Raw genomic sequence first — 19,763 nt, forward strand, 5'->3', positions numbered from 1 at the left:
GTATGTGTGTGTGTATGTGTGTGTGTGTGTGTTTATGTGTGTGTGTGTGTGTGTGTCCATTACAGGTCGTCATTTATGTTGCGTACTACCAGTACTCCTCCTGATTCTACGGTATTACGATACTGTTCACTAGGAGTGTCATCGTAATATAGTATTAGAAGAGTTTATGATGCAGTTTAGTTTCAATCTCACAACTATATGTAATATATAAACCTTATCTCGTTCTGTTCCTGTCTCAAATAGAAATTTTATAGAAAATACTCAAGAGCTTACCCCATCAAGTAAAATGCCCGCTTTCTGAATCCATGAACCATTAAACCACTGCAGCAAGTTTTACAAATCAGTTTACTATCGATGATGATACTTGCCCCGCTTTTTGTCTCCTAAAAAGATTTCTGTAGCTGATTTATCGGTAGGATTTGCAGATTCATTTTTTTTTAACTTCATGTTTTGATTTGTTTTTATTTCGTAAGTCACTGATGATTTGAAGGGATTTTGAGCGGCTTTTTAAATGATAAAAGGCCAATCTACCTCAATAAAACCGTAGTACGCATCTGAAATATGTAACATAATTTTTAATACCCATGGCGATCTTGAGGGTCAAATTTGGATGTTAATTTAGAGTATCCTTTAATTACGAACTCATCAAGGGAAATGATCGGTCCAGTGCCAGTTTCGCTTAGGAATAATATGTCCGGTTTAATTTTCCTCCAATTGGGTTTAAACATCTGCAAGATTGGACCGCAAACCCCTAATGTTGGAGAAGGGGGCATGGTAGTGGGGATCTACGTTAAAAGATAGAGTTCTAGGTTTATTCGTATATTTTTTTTCTTGAGATATTTCATGGTGAAGTTTTGGGATTTGTAGAACAGGTCGACAGACTTGGTTAGAGCAGAGTAGAGAGGTAAAATAAAAGAGATAAAGAAACGAATATTTTTTGTAACACGTAGACCCCTGATGTTAGAAAAGGATACCTGATAATGGGATCTACGTTGGAAGATGGAGTTCTCGGTTTAATCGTGTATTCTTTCTGGAGACTTTTCATGATGAAGTTTTAGGATTTGTGGAACAGGTCGACTGACTTGATTAGAGCAGGGCAGAGAGGGAAAGTACAGAAGAAAAAGAAGTGAAGAAATATTTTTTGTAGATCATGATAAGGTAAAGCCGTAACAATTCCCACTAATATGACATCGAGAGGCCCTACCTAAAAGCTACTGCATGGCCCAGAATAAATAATCTGTATCTGTGTCTTTCTCCCTCTTCCTCTCCCTCTCTCTTTGTCTCTGTCTCTCTCTCTCTCTCTCTCTCTCTGCCTATATATATATATATATATATATATATATATATATATATATATATATATATATATATATATATATATATATATTCTAGCTCGTTACCCGATGTAATTTTCCTTGGATAATGTAACGTTTTAAAAAGTTATTTTTACATGGGTATTTCTTGACCATTCTCGTTTACGCCCTTTAACGTAAAATTAAGTCCTTAGTTTTTGTAGGTTGATATGCATAAAGTCCTTCGTTTTTGTAGTTTTATATGCATTGATTTGCATATCAATGAATTTTCGCCGCCCCACCCCAGCCCAGCCCAGAAAATGTTATAAAAAGACTCGAGAGTCGAGAAGACATATAAGTCGAATTCTGGCAAACGAACTGAACAGGCCAGAATGTAGAAAGAACGTTGACAACAACCCTTTTTTATTAATTATAAGCTACTCCAGCAATAAATATGAAGTTGATGCGACCGAGAAAAAAGTGTGCCTTTTGAAAATTGAAAGCGTCGATTAATGAAAAGATTAAAATGATTCGCGTCGCACTTTGAGAAAATTGAAAGGGTCGAGATAAAAAAAAAACATAAAAGTGATTCGCATCGAACTTCGTGAATATTGAAAGCGTTGAGAAAGTAGGGTTGCATGGAAAAGGGCTATCCCCTTTCCATGTAAATAAGAAGAATATTAGATAAGTGAAAATGAGATTAGGATAAGCCTAGAATCGAACCCTGTAGGTAAAGTTAAGAAATTAAATGTTAGAAATCAAGTATATTGTTAATTCTTTTAGAAATCTGAATATTAAATATGTCAGTAAAAGAATGAACAATGCAAATTAAATTATATTGTTTGAAATAGGTTAGATTAGAATTGAGGATTCTTTTGTTTGTCAAAAGTGTGTTTGGACAAACATATGTAAAGCCACGTGAAATTAGTCGCGTTTGAAAACACACTTCTGACGTCATAGAAAAAGAACATTTCCCCATATGGGATTCTATGGGTTCGGATTTTAGTCATTTAGTTGAGGTTAGAGTCAGTTGATCAGCCAAGAGTTGACATAGTCAGAGGAGAGTCCCTTAGAGGCGAAGGGTAGAAGATTAACCTTATAGATCCCAGTTTGAATTCCTGACGTCATCGACCGGCCGATCAGATGACTAAAGAAGTCATCATTATGTTGTAATTGTTGTCTTGTGTCACATCCTTCATCACAAACGAAAGGTAATTGTGTTTATCATCTTATAATGAACATAGTGTAACCCTTCGAAGATTATGAATCCTCATCACCATTATCATAAGTGAATTATTTCCCTTTCCACTAATATGTGTTAAAAGAACTGTAATATAAATGTCTTCTCTCCCTCATCATCACTATTGTTATGTCTGTATTACATGAGTCCCGTTATATATGTGCCCCAATATGAACTTCCTGTAATCCTTAAAAATGAGCCCCCTGCTACACATAAGAAGAGATTAAAATGATTCGCGTCAAACTTCGTAAAAATTGAAAGCGTTGAGAAATAAAAAGAATTGTTGCCAGCACTCGTACAACTTTCAACATTTTGACCTGTTTAGTTCGGTTCCAAGAACTCGACCTCACTGCCCTCTCGACTAGTCTTTTTATAACGGTTTCTTGGGGGCGAAGCTTCATTGATATGCGAATCGATGCATGTCAAGTTGCAGTTCTCTACTTTCTTTTTTTTTACTCGTCAGTAGCAACCTCAAACGTTCATTATATTATATTGTATGTGTAACAAACTTTTTCTCTTCGTTTTTCTTACCTTTTTTTCATTGCTGACTGACATTGCACGATTTTCTTTGGAGTTTTTCTAGCAGTGGCGATTGCGGCTAACCCTATTCACGATTTTGAAGCTATTTGTATGTTCAGGGCTTATTGGTGCAATCATTCAACTTCCTTTCTGGAATTTTTTTGTCAAATACGGTACCGAAAACAACTGCATATGTCTCAAACAACCCCCCCCCCAAACTTCTCTCCTGGCGCGCAACCGACTTCTCCTCGCCTTGACCTTTGGCTTTGGGTTCGACTTCGACAAGAAGATACACAATCCATCATGGCAATCGCTGGATCTTAAATCCACACCTTTATACGATACACATGCATGAACTCTTTCTAATCAAGCAAGGATTCGTAATAAATAAATACTTATAGATTCATCCTATTACTGCCACTCTTCTCTTCTTTTCTCCATCTTTTTTATTAACACTTAACAAATACGACCAATCGTGCACCCGTTCAGTTTCTAGATACAATGGGTACGCCCGGTTGCATAATACCAAACCACACCTCTCCTGAGCCCAGTGCCAAGGAGAAGTGCGAAATGACTGGGAACAATGCCGAGATAAGCGGAGAGCACGTGAAACACCTGAAATTCCCAAATGGTCACCCATTTTAGTACTGACCAGGCTCAACGTTGCTTAACTTCGGTGATCTAACCGGAACCGGTGTATCAACGTGATTATGCCGTATATTTAGATGACCAATCAAGTTGTTTTCAATGTTACAATGAGAATTTGACTTTCCATTAAACAGTTTTTCGTCGATTTCTTGCTGCACTAATACCTTTATCTTCCCCGGCGGAATGATTCGTCATAAGTGGGCTTAGACAAATACAACTTTGAAACGTGTACAGAATACGAAGCTAAGAGGTTCGTTAAGAGTTTTAGTTTTAAATTTATTTTGGAGAGAAATAGCTCACACGAGAGAAAGAGAGAGAGAGAGAGGGGGGGGAGAGAGAAAGATTGAGAGGAAATGTGTAAGAGTGAACTTTTCTTAAATCATCTTTCTTCTTGCTCTTTATTGCCGACTGACGATGTGCTTACGTCTCTGCTTGCCTTTTTTCTTATCGCGTAGTTCTTGATGCATTACATGAATGCGCTGCATTACATACATATTTTATCTCGCAAAGAAAGGTATCAAAAGACATCCACTGAAGTTTTAGTATTTATTTTGAAGACAAATGACTAATACGAGAATAAATCAGCTATTCGATTAAGGATAAATGGGTTATCACGTTGGACATATATCTTGCGAAAATGATTTTGGACTTTTGCCGATTTTAACTTTTCTTTAACTATTACATTTTACTAGCAATCTGTCCCATTTCGAATTCCACAAATGACTCACTGTAAAATTCGTTTCTTTGTCAACCTCGATATCTGTGACCCATTCAATATCCTACATAACCGTACATGTTAATTCCTCCTATTGTTACGTTTAAGACATTTTGACAAATGTCACACTGAGTGCATAAAAAGCCAGATCTGTAAAACAGCGTCGTTGCCATAAATAGATTAAAGTTTAGACAAGGGGCATAACTCAAAACCGTACACAAATTTCCCCCACTCTTTATCTGTACCTAAATAAAAACGTGGATTCCATGAACAAAGCTTCTTTCTTAGAACTGCACGCCTGTGGAACTCTGTTCCGTCTGCCTGCTTCCCACCTGACTACAACTTGGATGTCTACAAGTCCAACGTTAACAAATTCCTAATGAACCGCCCCCTTAAGTAAACACTTCATCAAATCTCCACACTAACGTACTGTACTTACAATAACCCTTATCCCTGAGTGGCTTCGGGGCCTTGATAAGTGGTGACCACCATGTAAAAAAAAAAACAGGATTCGACGATATGACGAATGACGTAACGTTTTCTAGTTCACAAAAAACTAATGTTTTTTTTGTTAGTCACTAGATGGAAGCCTTGCAAACTAACCACGGCTAATAAAGTAAGAAAAAAATGTGTAAATTAAAAAACTATTACTTCGGTGTTTGTCTATCTGCACTATTAATTTCGTTAAGTCATAAAGTTAAATTTAAGGAGTAAATAACTAAATAAAGGAACATTACTTTCCCTCTTTTAAATCTATTTTCTTCAAATAAAACCGTCAGCAAACGTCTCTTTGTATCTTTCTTACATGAAATTAGTTTTGTTTGTCTAGAAAAACTGATGAGCAATAAAGGCTAGAAGAAAAGAGAAAAATGAAAATATTGAAAATATTACACTGTTATTTTTCGTCAGAACTTATTCGCTTCGAGAACTTTGTGTCACATTGGTTTGCACTTAGTTAGACCTTTGTCAAGATTAATACAAGCTGATAAAATTGTCATCCGACATAAGAACCAACTATAATGAAAGATGGGTATTATTATAATACTGATATCAGGTGCATTAGACATTTCTCTGATTATCTATGTATTGATAGGATGGGGTGTGTGTTATTTATTTTGTACTGACTTGGGTGCCCGGCGTTACCCGGGTGTTTGTAGGTGTGTACTGAACAAAAAACAAAAACAACGTGGTAGTAGGTAGGCAGGCTCAAACTCGTACTGTGAAAGAGGAAAAAAACGTGAAAAAAAACGTGACGTCTTTGCTGTTGCACCCATCGCCAAACAGGAAGTGGCGAAGGTTTAAAATAAGGCTAGTCAATCGAAAAGAGGAGATGACTCGAAAATATCGGCAAAAAAGCGACCCCTCCCTGTAGAACATAAATGTAGATAATTTTTTTATGAATGTTTTCCGTACAGTACCGAAGCGACATTCATCCTAGCCTACTTGGACCGGCTGCTTTAAAAGGGGGACGTTTCTATGGGAATAGGAAATCACAAGCGGTCCCGTTCGCATGTATATCCTGGTTATGAGAGATGACTACGTTAGTTTTTGCATTTCTTGCGGCGACACCCTCCTACATAAAATGTCTGGTATTCCCAAATGATCTTCCATCTGATATTAACCAGTCTTAACGTGCTTAACTTCAGTGATCTTACCAGAATCAGTGTGTTTACGTCAATATATATATATATATATATATATATATATATATATATATATATATATATATATATATATATAAAGCTGAACGTCTCTGTGTGTGTCTGGTCACGAATAGGCTCCTATATGGTGGACTATTATAGAAAACTGATCACACATAATGATAGAAGATGTATCGAGACACAGGAATTGGTATGTTTGATCTGGCATAATGATGATTCATGCAAATTGTGGGATCTGCGTGCGCGCCTGGTCCACAAGGTATGGAAATAAAAAATTTAAAAATTAAAAAAAAAAACGTTTACAAGTGTTTTTGATGTAGATGTACATAATAATACTTTGATAAGTATGTTTTAACTTAAATAAAGATGGTATAATAAAATTGTGGGGTCTTCGTTCGCGCCTGGTCTCATAGAATGGAAATATGCGCAAACTTTAATAAATATTTTCATATCTGTCTGCGTAAGTATACTTTGATAATTATGTTTCAGTTTGAAGAAATATGGTATAATGAAATTATGGGGTGTTCGTTCACACCTGACCTCCATAGAATGCAATATGTCACAAAGTTTAACAAGGTTTTTTAATATAGATCCACAGAATATTGTGATAAGTGTTTCAGTGTGAACAGGTATGGTATAATAAATTATGGGGTTTATCTATTTTATTTTTACTTTCATCATATTTTGCTTTGGTTTTGATACCCCCAAATTCGAAGCTATTTCTTTACAACTCTTCCTTTTCATAACCAATTATACTTTCATAAATCAGAGTCCATTTTCTGTAGGCTGTTTTTTAACCCAGTCAACGACGGGTACTTCTGCTAGTATATATATATATATATATATATATATATATATATATATATATATATATATATATATATATATATATATTGGGGCACGGTGGATACTAGAAAGCTGATTGGCTAAAATCCTCAACAAAAAAGGACCATATAAAAACGATAAACAACCACAGAATTCGCGCATAAGCCTGACGAATCCTAGAGTGGATGAAACGCCGAATATTCAGTGTAGCTTAATCGCCATATATATTTTATAAATTACTAACTAGCTCTACCTATGTATTGATCACTTTTGAAGTAAATACTTAAAGTTTACACATAAATCTATACTTTCGTATATTAATTTATGTGAGTAAATGAAGTAGTTATATATATATATATATATATATATTACATTTTCACCCCAAACAAGGCACATTGCCACTTTGGTGTAGGGGGCTACTATCAGGGGTAACATCTATTGGGATACTATGCAGGGATTTGGGCAACAAGATGTCTGTTCACGTTACACTTGAACTTCTGCACGTCAGTACAGTTGAGGAAGAAGGGACCTGGAATGGAATTCCAAAGTCCAGCGGTTCTGGGGAAGAAACTACTGGAGTAGAAAGATCTTTTACATCAAGAGATCTCTACTGTGTGGGGGGTGAAATTTAGCTGTCTGTCGGGTTTATCGAGAGTGTTTACGTCGTGGGGGCACAAGTGCTTGCAGTTCGTCAGTGCATTCTCCATTAAAATACTTGTAGAACAGGATGAGGGGTGCAACATTTCGTCGATGGGACAGAGGCTGAAGCTTAGATGCCAGTTCAGGGCCTATCAGATTGGTGACTCTCTTTTGAACCTTGTCCAGGAGCGAGAGACTAGTAGCAGATGCACCAGCCCAAATATGACAGCAATACTCCATACATGAGCGATTGGTGGCCTTATAGAGGTACAGGATATTACAGTAAGGATATTTGCTTCGGAACGGGCTTGCCTAAATTCATATTGTTGGTCGGTCAGAAGTTTAGTATATCTATATAATACTAAAAGTCTATGGATCTTGTATGTTTGCAATCAGATTTCCGGTTTTCAACATCCGGTTGCGCATGCGTTAATAGCAACGTCTGCAATCCGTTATTCCAATTCCGGAATTTTTATATCGCTTTTAATACAAACAATTTAATTTAATTTGATCAAATAGTTATTTATATATACAAATAATACATAGATTCATAGATAATTATAATATATATTATAAAATCTATTTATCTATGAATCTATTGATAATATGAAATATTACCCTATACAATTTATGGAAAGAAAACACCTCTCACTTTCCCTCTAATAGATTTCAACACTCCTACTCCCTCTGTTTTCGTTACGTACGCGAGAAATAGTTACGTGTATGTGTGAGAGAGAGAAAAAGGCAGCGATGTAAAACTGGATAGAGTTATCCCCCTTAACTAATGCAGACCTTTTTACTAGAGGGCGTTATTACAAAAAAATTTCTTTTTCTTCTTCCCATGTTTTTTAAAGTCGTCTGCTTACATTTCCAAACGGAAAGCTGAATCGGTAAATGCACACATTTCTATTACATTAAATAGTGTTTTCCTTTACACAATGGGTACTGAATGTTTGCTTAAATTAAATGAAAAAGTTACATTTTATTTTCATTTTCTATTTAAAAAGCCATTATTAACATGTGGAGAGTGTTTTTTTTATTATTCTGTACTTTCAACTAACAATTTCATTTAAAAGATGATATATCAAAATTTGAATTTAACTATAATAAGGATTATGATACCTGTTCAGTGCATATTTACCTATAAGTATGACCAACCACTTATAATTCAGTAACTGTAATTTAAAAAAAAATAACAATTATAATAAACAGAACGACTCATAGAAATCTATCTATATTCTTTTTTCATTTTAATATACTTTCATAGAAATGCTTCTGTTATGTAAAAAAAAACTATTTTCTTTATGCCACAAGTGTCACGCTCATACATGAATTCCATAGCTAATATAACGTACTGACCCAACGGGTCACGGGTGGTCTAGTATATATATATATATATATATATATATATATATATATATATATATATGTTAAATTTCGGTGCCGGATATTTATCTTTTTTTTAACTGGAAAATAAATCCAAATATGTCATTCTTAATAAATTTTCCTTGGCGGCGAATGTCAGTGACTGATGACATGAGTCTTCTTGTAATGACTGTTACAATAGTGTTTTTCGTTGACATGTGCATTTGTTCATATATATATATATATATATATAGTCATCCACATACAGTACTGTTTCGCTGTTTCACAGCTCATCAGTGCGGCTAGACAGGCAACTACCTCAAGCCAGGATTGAAACCCGACCGTTTGTACGGCAGTCAAGGCTCCTAACCATTACGCTATTGGCGGCTGCTTGAACGAGTAGTGAGTTTAACGATGTTTTTGATATCGTCCGAAATACCTCCGCTCGATTTGTTTACACAAAGAGCGTCGCTTATATGCTAATGGTAATTCGTGTTTCACTTCTCAATATGCTCAACTCAAGGTGAGGAGCACTATAGTCATCCACATACACACAAATTTACACAAAGAGCGTCGCTTATATGCTAATGGTAATTCGTGTTTCACTTCTCAATATGCTCAACTCAAGGTGAGGAGCACTATAGTCATCCACATACAGTACTGTTTCGCTGTTTCACAGCTCATCAGTGCGGCTATATATATATATTCAGAGGAAACTATGTTTATTCAATTATATTTCACCATTTATTTGCACCAATCCTTTAATATATTAAGCTCGATGTAACTGCAGATCATATACAAATAAACAAGAAAATTCCTCTATTCCAGATTCCAACATGTTGTCCATCTTACTGTTTATTTCTTTCAGCATGTTAAGATGTTCAGTTCTTTACATCACCTGTTTCGTAGCGCCTAACCATTTATATGTCAATTTTTAATCATTTCGCCTTGACTCATCAGTAGAACCGCAGGTTTATCAGGCATAAGTTCAGTACGGTCAGAAAAAAAGTTTATAGAAGCAAAACCGCTCCTTCCCTGACTTTCCTTTGCGGATAGATCCCTCACGAGATGATCTGAGAATCACCCCTTGTCAGGTGCAGGGTATCATAAAAACCTAGACACCTCAAAAGCATGTGGACCGGATCTCAGTCCGGCTTTAATATTAAAAAAATATTCCGTCGAGCTTGCTCCAGTTCTCTCCAAACTTTACAATAAATGTCCTAACGAATCTTGCTTTTCTGACTGCTGGAAAGCTGCTTCTGTGGAACCAGTTTTGTAGAATTCTGGCTAAAGTACTGACCCATTTAATTATCACCCTAATAGCATTCTCCCGCTTATCGCCAAAATATTTGAGACCAGGATTAATTAATCTCTAGCCCATCACCTTACAGCTACTAAACTTCTGACCGACCAACAATATGGATTTAGGCAAGCCCGTTCCGCAGCAAATATCCTAACTGTAATCTGTGAACGTATATACCATTCACTGGACAAAGCAGGATATCTCTAAGGCTTTTGACAGGGTATGGCACGATGGTCCTATAAGATCATATGGTACCACTGGAGGAATACATAACGTAATTAAATCCTTCTTAAGTAAAAGAAGAATACAGGTTGTCCTCGACGGGCGTACATTTAAACAATATTATATAAATGCAGGTGTACATCAGGGGTTGGTCCTCAGACCGTTATTATTCCTAATATTCATAAATGACCTCTCGGATAAAATTGTCTATGAGATGGATCTATTTGCTGACAACCCCACGCTCTATAACAGGCATGAGATGAAAGCGAATTAACAAATATCCAAGGCAATGGCGGACACCCTAGAGGAAGACCTCCAGTCTGTAGTGGAATGGGGTCAAAAGTTGATGGTTACGTTCAATGCTGCCAAGACTAAGCTTGTTTCCTTTAATAATTCCAAGAAACCTTCTCAACCACTAATATCTATGCCTAAAGATACATTACCTGAAAGTACTTCGTTCACAGGGAACATGAGCTGGAACAGATACATTGAGTGCATTGCTAAGGCTGCTGCGAGGAAGGTGGAATTTCCCTACCGTGCCAGAAAGCTGTTTACTCCTGAAAGTATCCTGTACTTCTATATTGCCACTATTCGCCGATGTATGAAGTATTGTTTTCACATTTGGACTGGTGCATCCGCTACTATTCTCTCACTCCTGAACAGGGTTCAAAAGAGAGCCGCCAACCTGATAGGTCCTAAACTGTCATCTAAACTTCAACCTTTGTCTCATCGACGAAATGTTGCATAACGTCTCCATGTTTTACAAGTATTTTAATGGTGGATGCTCCGACAAACTACAAGCCCTTGTACCCACTCGACGTAAAAACGTAAATACTCCCGACAAACCCGACAAAAGCAAAGTCCCACTCTACACAGTAGAGATCCCTAGATGTAAGAAAACCTTTTACTCTCATAGTTTCTTCCCTAGAACTGGTAAACTTCGTAATTCCCTTCCAGGTTCCTGCTTTCCCAACTGTACTGACATGCAGATGCTCAAGTGTAATGTGAACAGACAACTTGCTACTCAACTCCCTTCATATTATCCTTGCAACTTATGTCTCTGCTAGTAGCCGCCTACATCAAAGTGGCACTGTGCCTTGTTTGGGGAGAAAATGTAATAAACAAAACTCAATAAATTTAAAAGAAAATAAAAACAATTTGGGTATGATTACATGAATCTGAAAAACTGGAACAGTTGTTGAAATTGTGTTTTATGATATATACGACATGTTGATTATATATATATATATATATATATATATATATAAATTCTGATTTTTATTTAATATAGGATGCACTTGCAGCCGCTACATCGTCGGAAGGGAATATCGCTCTTGCATTATGGGAAATAAATATATTTTGTAGATCGTAAATAATCTTATTAGGATGTGCCGTTACTCGATGGAACTCTACTAGTTTTTTGTGTTTTGTTTTGTTTTTTGTTTTGTTTTTTTTAATTATTTCATATTTACAGTTAATCATTTATTGTGTTGAATTCAGATTATAAAATATTTTTAACAAAACATTCATATTCAATGATCAATTTTGAACTGTTTTTATCACGTAATATAACACTGTTTGTTAATTAGAATAATCAATTCATGAGAAATTTTCAAACAATTTGCTAAGTATTCAATCGATATTCATTTGGAATCCTTTTTTTTTTTCTTTGAAATATAAATTATTTAATTCATTAGAAAATATTGTGTCCATAATGCGACAATGTTAGAAGGTTTATGAGGCGCAAGAGACATTTCTGATGGCAAAAAGATTAAAATTAAGTGTTTTTGTAGCATTTGATAACTTTATGAATAAATGAGTTGATGAATAAGGGAAGAAAATGAAAAGCAACACAAAAATGTGAAGAAAAATTGATGAAAAAAAAACGAAGAAACCACAATCCAAACCACAATATCAACCCACCATTCGAGTATGCAAGTTTGTTTCCATATGGTGTTTTTATATAATTTATTGACATAAAATACATAAAAAATACTTTGTCTGTGATTAAATTATGAGTAATAATTGTGTATTAAATGTTCTACGTGTGCGTAATTTATAGTTAATTTAATTAGACATCATCTCCATTTTAACCATTTATATATTTTGCTCACTTCTCTGTATATGACAGTAATACGATGTAAAGCATGGGGCGATTATATTCTCGCTATAGAAATGACGATATGATTCCATTTCCGTTTGATGAAAACCGGTTTTCTATTTTGTTGTAGACGATTTACTAGTTCCAAGAACGACAGGAGGCTTTTTATCATGTTTAAAGTGACATAATGTTCAACGAGTGAGATCGGAGATGCACTGCTGTACAAGTCATGCTCTCTACCGATCCAAGTTATGACACCAGCATCATTGCCAGCATCCTTCAAATACATTGCTCGATTGCCACAAATATCAAGGATTTGCCCAGGATGATAAAAACAAAATTTCCAACTATGGTTATGGTCTTTGGTGTGGTTTCAAGTGAGTACCACATCATTTCACTCATATCTTCGACGTCGACCTGAAACTCAACACCAAAGTGTACCTGAATGTGGTGAAGACCTTGGGTGTGGCAGACCTTTGGTGCGGTAGCAGAACTCGGCATCGGCCCACAAGTCCAAAGAGACCCAATCTTGGCTTCAGAAAGAGTGCTGCGAGTTTGTACCCTTCTCTCACTTACCCTCCTCCTACATGAATCCTATGGACCACTTCGTTTGGTCAAGGTCGAGAACATCACCTAACATGACCTCCCACGACATCAAAGCGAGCCTGATCACCACCATCCGCCAAGTATTAGCAAGTCTCTCGCCGGCGCTTGTGGATCCGTATAGAGATGATGATTAAGGTTGACGGCTGCTACATTCATTAGATGTCAGCCTTACTACATAATAAAATTATCTGAATTGATTTTTTCTATACAAACTTTAAAATATACTTGTAGTGTTGTTTTCTCCGGGGCGACACTTTTATCGTACTATCTTATATAATATAAAAAGGGAAAAAGTCTATCCATATGTATTTCTCGCAAAAACTTGAAAAATACTCAATAAATTCCGATAAAGTTGGTATAGATTTTAAATCGGCGAAATCTCGGGAAAATAATATTTATACATATTTAGGAAATACAAAATTTATTCATTGTTAAATATCCTATTATATCATTTAATATTATGAAGAAGTAAATACGATTTTTAATGTTGTTATATAAAGGGAAGTAACTCTCATTTTTTTCACAGAGTTATTTCCCTTACGCCGAGTCGAGTTATGCGTGTGTGTGTCCGTAGAAAGGCTTGGGCAAAGAAGAAAAAGAAGCTGAGAGAAGTTGTGGGGAACGGGGGAACATGGAAACGAGAGGAAGAATAGAGAGTTATATGCGTTTTTGTTCCGGGTAATGTCGTGTAGCCCTGCTAGTTGTATTTAAAATTAATACATTTTTTTTACCTTTTTACAGCATAACTACCCTTTGTCTTAGGATAAGAACATAAAAGTGTAAGAAAGAGAAAAGATACGACAGTAATATAAAGAGATAAAAGAGAAAATGCATAGAAAAAGAAAGAAGTGAAAAGAAGATAAAGAAATAAGAACATAGTCAGAGTAAATAAGAGAAAGGGAGGAAGGATTAAAATATAGATAGAGAAAGAAAAATGGACTGAAACCGATATACTGGAAGATCCTAATATCCCCTGAGAATAGATTACTCAGTCGATAAAAGGCGTCAGCAAACATTAACTAATGGAAGATAGTAAACTATTCTTGATACTACGGCATTTAAGATATTGGGTGCCTAAAATAAAAGTTTGCAGACGTTTTTGTACAGACATTAAAAATTGTCGTATGTTATTGCTATACACCTTAGAAAATGACTGGACAATTTTTATTATTATAGGTTCAAGTAAACAGCTACAGCAAGAATTGGAATACACCCTACTAAAGCCTGATTTTTAAGCACATTTAGATGTAGAGAAACAGACAGTCAGATGTAATTAGAGGGAAGAACCTCCAGTTTTATGATACAGTGAAATATTCTAAGAATTCCAGGAAAGTGTGAAAACGTCAGAGTTTGAGAAGAAGGTTGAAAGATGATTCGCAGAAGTTTTTTTTTTACCATGAAAAGCATGTAACCCAAAAAAAGGAAAAAAGGCAAGACAGCAAAGTGACTGAGTAACAACAGTCTACAAGGATTCTCCTACAATAGTCTTCAGGCAGTCTCTTACAACAGCCTCCAAGGATTCTCGTAACTATCTGTCTGCGTTCTAGCCGCGGCCTCCTTTTATACAGTCGAGCAGCGAGATTTTGCAGAGGAGCAGCGAGATTTCGCTTCAGTTTGCGAGAACGCTTAGTTATAAAAGTTATGGGCGCCGCCATTTTGATTATTTCTTATCTCCTCCGACTGCTTGATTCCACATGACGCACACACGCGCGAACGCTTTAATGATAAGCCAGTTTCTTGGTTTCTACAGTTTTCCTTATAATGGAGAAGGAAAAAGTGTGTTACCTTTGATGGAAGTGATTAAGCACAGAAAAGAGAAAGTCAGGCTAGTGTTGAACTTCCGTGAATTGAACCGTTTTGTTGTGTGCCATACATCGAGATAAATAATAGGTATGATTAAAATATAAGAAAGAGAAGAAATACAATTGAGGGCCTTAAGTTTTCCTACTTGCAACTAAATGTGGAAAAGGAAGTATGGAAGTACCAACAGGCCTGCTATAAAGGAAAAACTTATTGTTTGACACTGCTTCGTTCCAGATTTCATGTTGTGGTGAAGATTATAGCAGCTTATTTTTAATGGTATTGAAGAAATGAATCAAAACAAAAGAGACCAGCTATTCATACATCGGCGATATAATGATGGATGTAACGAAAATATCAGCAAAAGATGTTGTGGAACATATGAACGGAGTTAGACTGAAAGCAAAATCGCCAGAATCTGTTGATGAAGAAACGGTACTTATCCTTAAGCTTCTGAAAAGAAAGATGAGAGATATTCAGCCGTCACGAGAAGGAAAAAGAAAGAATTGGATTCATTAAATAGATGTGGCATAAATCTGCACATGTCAGGGAAGAGATTATAAAAAGACCGAATTGGAGAGGAGAGTGCATTGAATTTTTTACAGTTGAGAGTGAGCAAGGACATTGATAGTGTGTGGAGTAGATTGAGTTAAGAGGCGTCAGTAGGAATTGAGGAGTTAGTGTAAAGGAGTCCAGACGACACCGATATAAACAGGCAACGACATAGTGATTCCTTTTGTTTAGATTTGTAATCGATAGTACCGATGTTTTTCTTAATTTTGCGTATGTATGAATGCATGAATAAATATTATGCTTTCATTTTTACTTTTTTCTTAATAATCGAGCGGGCTGCTAGTGTACTCTCTCACTAATATAAATACACACACACACACACACACACACACACATATATATATATATATATATATATATATATATATATATATATATATATATATATAAAATTATTACTATATATTATAAGTACTTACAAGCACTAATGTTTCATCCTTTCGGGGATCATCAGTGTGTGAAGTGACAATTACCGCCGGTCGAGGGATTCGCACTCGGCCACGAAGCAACCGCTAACTTAATTAGCAAGCAACATACCTCTCGGCTGGCGTGAACCGTGGCGAGAATTTAGTTAAAATTAACATTTATGACGCGTAAATTTGATTCAAGTAAGTCTACAATAATCGAATGGTTTTAAAATCACGATCTACGCACGATCCATGCTAAGTGACTAACGCTTACATTTCAACATACAGTGCACAACGATAAGAACCCAGTTCTTAAGGAGGCAGGCATAATTGTTACTGTAGTTGTTTTTAACAAGTAATATTACAGCAATGTCGTCTGACTTGAACAGAAGTGGATATTATAATTTGGAAAGACAATATTAGAAGAAGACAATGAAAGGAAAGGGGGGGATTTCAATTTTGATCTGACAGCATTTCAGTTTTAAGATTTATTAATTAGATAAATAAATGAATAAAAAGTTGCTAGATCGTGAATACGATCCGGTAGCAGAAACATGTGTAACTAAAACCGATAAAAACGGTAATAAAAAATATATACATATTTGCTCTGCAATAGTATTGAGCAACTTCAGGTTTTTACTAGTTACCAGTTTGCTATATATATATATATATATATATATATATATATATATATATATATATATATATATTACATAGGCATTACCACTTATCAGGGCCAAGAGGCCACTCGAGGATAAGGATTAAAGAGTGTACAGTAGAAAAAAACATATATATGTTTAATACTGCCCAGCATTCACTTACATGCATCAGTCAATTGATAGGCGAAAAACAAACAGTTGCTCATGTATTTTCTGCTGTGCATCACGTTCTGCAAAACTTTCTAAAGAAAAATATGCCGAAAGCATGATTAACCTTCTACACAATTCTTTCATTATCATCCAGGTGACTTGTACCTCCACGCGCATATATTCGTCGAATACGGACGAAATATTTTTGCAAAATAGTCATGATATGACAAAAGGAAGATGTGAAGGCAAGTGGTAGCGATTGAGGGGCGCACTCGCATACGAAACGCGATGCACCTGCACCCGGCGGGCAGATGACATTTCGAGACCGACAGAGCGCGGCATTCCTTACTTGCAAGATTTCCAGCTGGTCTCGATGAAAAAAGAAATTCCAAGTGCCTATATATATATATATATATATATATATATATATATATATGCGTGTGTGTATTAGCCTGAAATAGATAAATACAATCTCCCAAAAATGCAACAAAATCAATAAATCTGAATGTTATCCAAGAACACACAAAAAAAAGTAAAAGCATCTTAACTAGAAAATGTAGCACTATTTTTTGTAGAGTATATATTTCTTTCTCACACACACATACATACATATATATATATATATATATATATATATATATATATATATAAAAGTGAACGTGTCTGTGTGTCTGTGTGTGTACATTTTCCTTCGCAATAACTCTGTTAATTCTCAGTCTACAGACTCGGAATTTGATATACAAAGTACTGAGATTTAGGAAAATAGATGTGATCGGTTTTCCGCCAGAAATTTTGCTGTTAAGGGGTCAAAGTTCAACGATTGTACCTTTGAGAACTCTATCAAACTCCTCTGACAATATTGGGTCTAAACACTTGAAATTTTAGATATAGGTTTCTTGGACATGGATCTAACATAATAACTTGATTTGAGCCTAAAACAATAAATTTTAAGGGGTCATAATGAGGGTCAAATTTTAAAAAATTGATCGGGTTTTTTTCTCAGCATACACCTCCAAACACCAGGGCAACGCCGGGCACCCATGCTAGTATATATATATATATATATATATATATATATATATATATATATATATATATACCGTACTTTGGCGTTATTGCACCAATCCGAGAGTAATTGCACCAACTAAAAAAATGTCTCTTTAAATGTGTGGTTGTCAAAAGAGCACTTTTACCTTGTTGGCGCAATTACCCAGGATTTGGCGCAATTACCCCAAAGCACGGTATATATATATATATATATATATATATATATATATATATATATATATATATATCATTAAATTAAATAGACATTTTTTGTATATCAATTTTAATTTTGATATTTTCCAACTTCCGAATAACAGACTCCACTTTTGGCAGGAACTGGCTGATGTAATCGCCATATTTATTGTGAGTTCGAGTAATTTCCAATCCTTCTAGTTTCATTGTCAGGGATATATTAATCTAACTAGTTTAGAACACTTTATATATATATATATATATATATATATATATATATATATATATATATATTATGACGTGTACATATTTCTATTTTAAGATCAAAAATAGAATTAATATAACAATACGTCTATTTTATTTTATGGCTGCGAGAAAAAATGCTGCATAAATATACAGAAATATTATATATATATATATACATGTGTATATATAAATATATATATATATACATACATATACATACAAAGATATGAGCATTTCATTATTCAATACGAGTATATATATATATATATATATATATATATATATATATATATATATATATATATATATATGTATATAACTATTTCATTTACTCACACAAATTTAATATACGAAAGTATAGATTTATGCGTAAACTTTGAGTATTTACTTCAAAAGTGCTTAATACGTATGCGCATAAGCCTGACGAATCCTACAGTGGATGAAACGCAGAATATTCAGTGTAGCTTAATCGCCATATATATTTTATAAATTACTATATATATATATACAGTTGTGCCCGATATTATTCATACCCCTCGGATCTTTGAGATTTCTATAAGAATATTGCTCAAACCAGAAGGTAGACAATATTAAAGGGATTTCAAACAATAAATCAAGCATAAGCATTTTATTTAAACTCAACAAATAAATAAATTATGCAAATTTTAAGCATTATACAAAGAAAAACAATAATGGCACTAGTTCAAAATTATTCATACCTCTCTTACTAATAGTCAATAGCATGCCCTTTATTCTTAATAACAGCCTGTAACCGTTTTGGATATTTATCAACAAGGTTTTTACAAGCATCAACACTCATTTTTGACCATTCTTCAATGCAGTAGTTCTCCAAATCCCTCAACTTTCTAGGTTTCCGCTTTTTAACCTCAGTTTTCAATATGTGCCAGAGGTTTTCGATAGGGTTCAGGTCGGGACTCTGGTTAGGCCATTCCAAAACATTAATCTGATTATCCTCAAACCATTTCTTGACTATTTTGGCAGTATGTTTTGGATCATTATCCTGTTGAAGGACTCAGTTTGGTCCTAAATGGAGCTTCTCCGCATCCTGTCTATGTTTTTTTCTGGAGTATCTCCAAATATTGCTCCTTCTCCATGGTTCCATCTATCTTGACCAAACTACCTGGACCACTATCCGAAAAGGAGCCCCCAAAACATTAGGCTACCACCACCATGTTTCACCGTGGGTATGGTGTCCTTTGGGTTGTAAGCTTCTCCTTTCTTCCTCCAAACGTAAGAAGCATCCATATGGCCAAACAATTCAATTTTTGATTCGTCAGTCCACAAAATACTTGGGAAAACGGACTCTGGAGAATTCACATGGGTCCTAGCAAACTTTAGACGTGCTGCAAGGTGTTTTCCGGTGTGCAATGGAGTCCTTCTTGGTCTTCTTCCTTTCAGACCATTTTCATGCAGAGTCCTTTGCAATGTTTGCCTTGATATTTTTATGCCAGAAGACTCCAGATTATCTAAAATGTCCTTAGTAGTGGTGGTTGGATTTGCATTAACACTTCTTACAATATTCCTGGTGGCTC

The 19,763-nt window shown here is 35.1% G+C and overlaps 1 pseudogene; it reads right to left on the bottom strand.

The window, feature by feature from the left end:
- Positions 1–3,654: 3,654 nt before the first annotated feature.
- On the bottom strand, positions 3,655–3,772 carry LOC145263958 (5S ribosomal RNA; annotated as a pseudogene).
- Between the last annotated feature and the right edge of the window lie 15,991 nt (positions 3,773–19,763).

Source organism: Euprymna scolopes, chromosome 39, assembly GCF_053919585.1.
Source record: "Euprymna scolopes isolate OS-2025 chromosome 39, ASM5391958v1, whole genome shotgun sequence".
Taxonomy (NCBI): Eukaryota; Metazoa; Mollusca; class Cephalopoda; order Sepiida; family Sepiolidae; genus Euprymna; species Euprymna scolopes.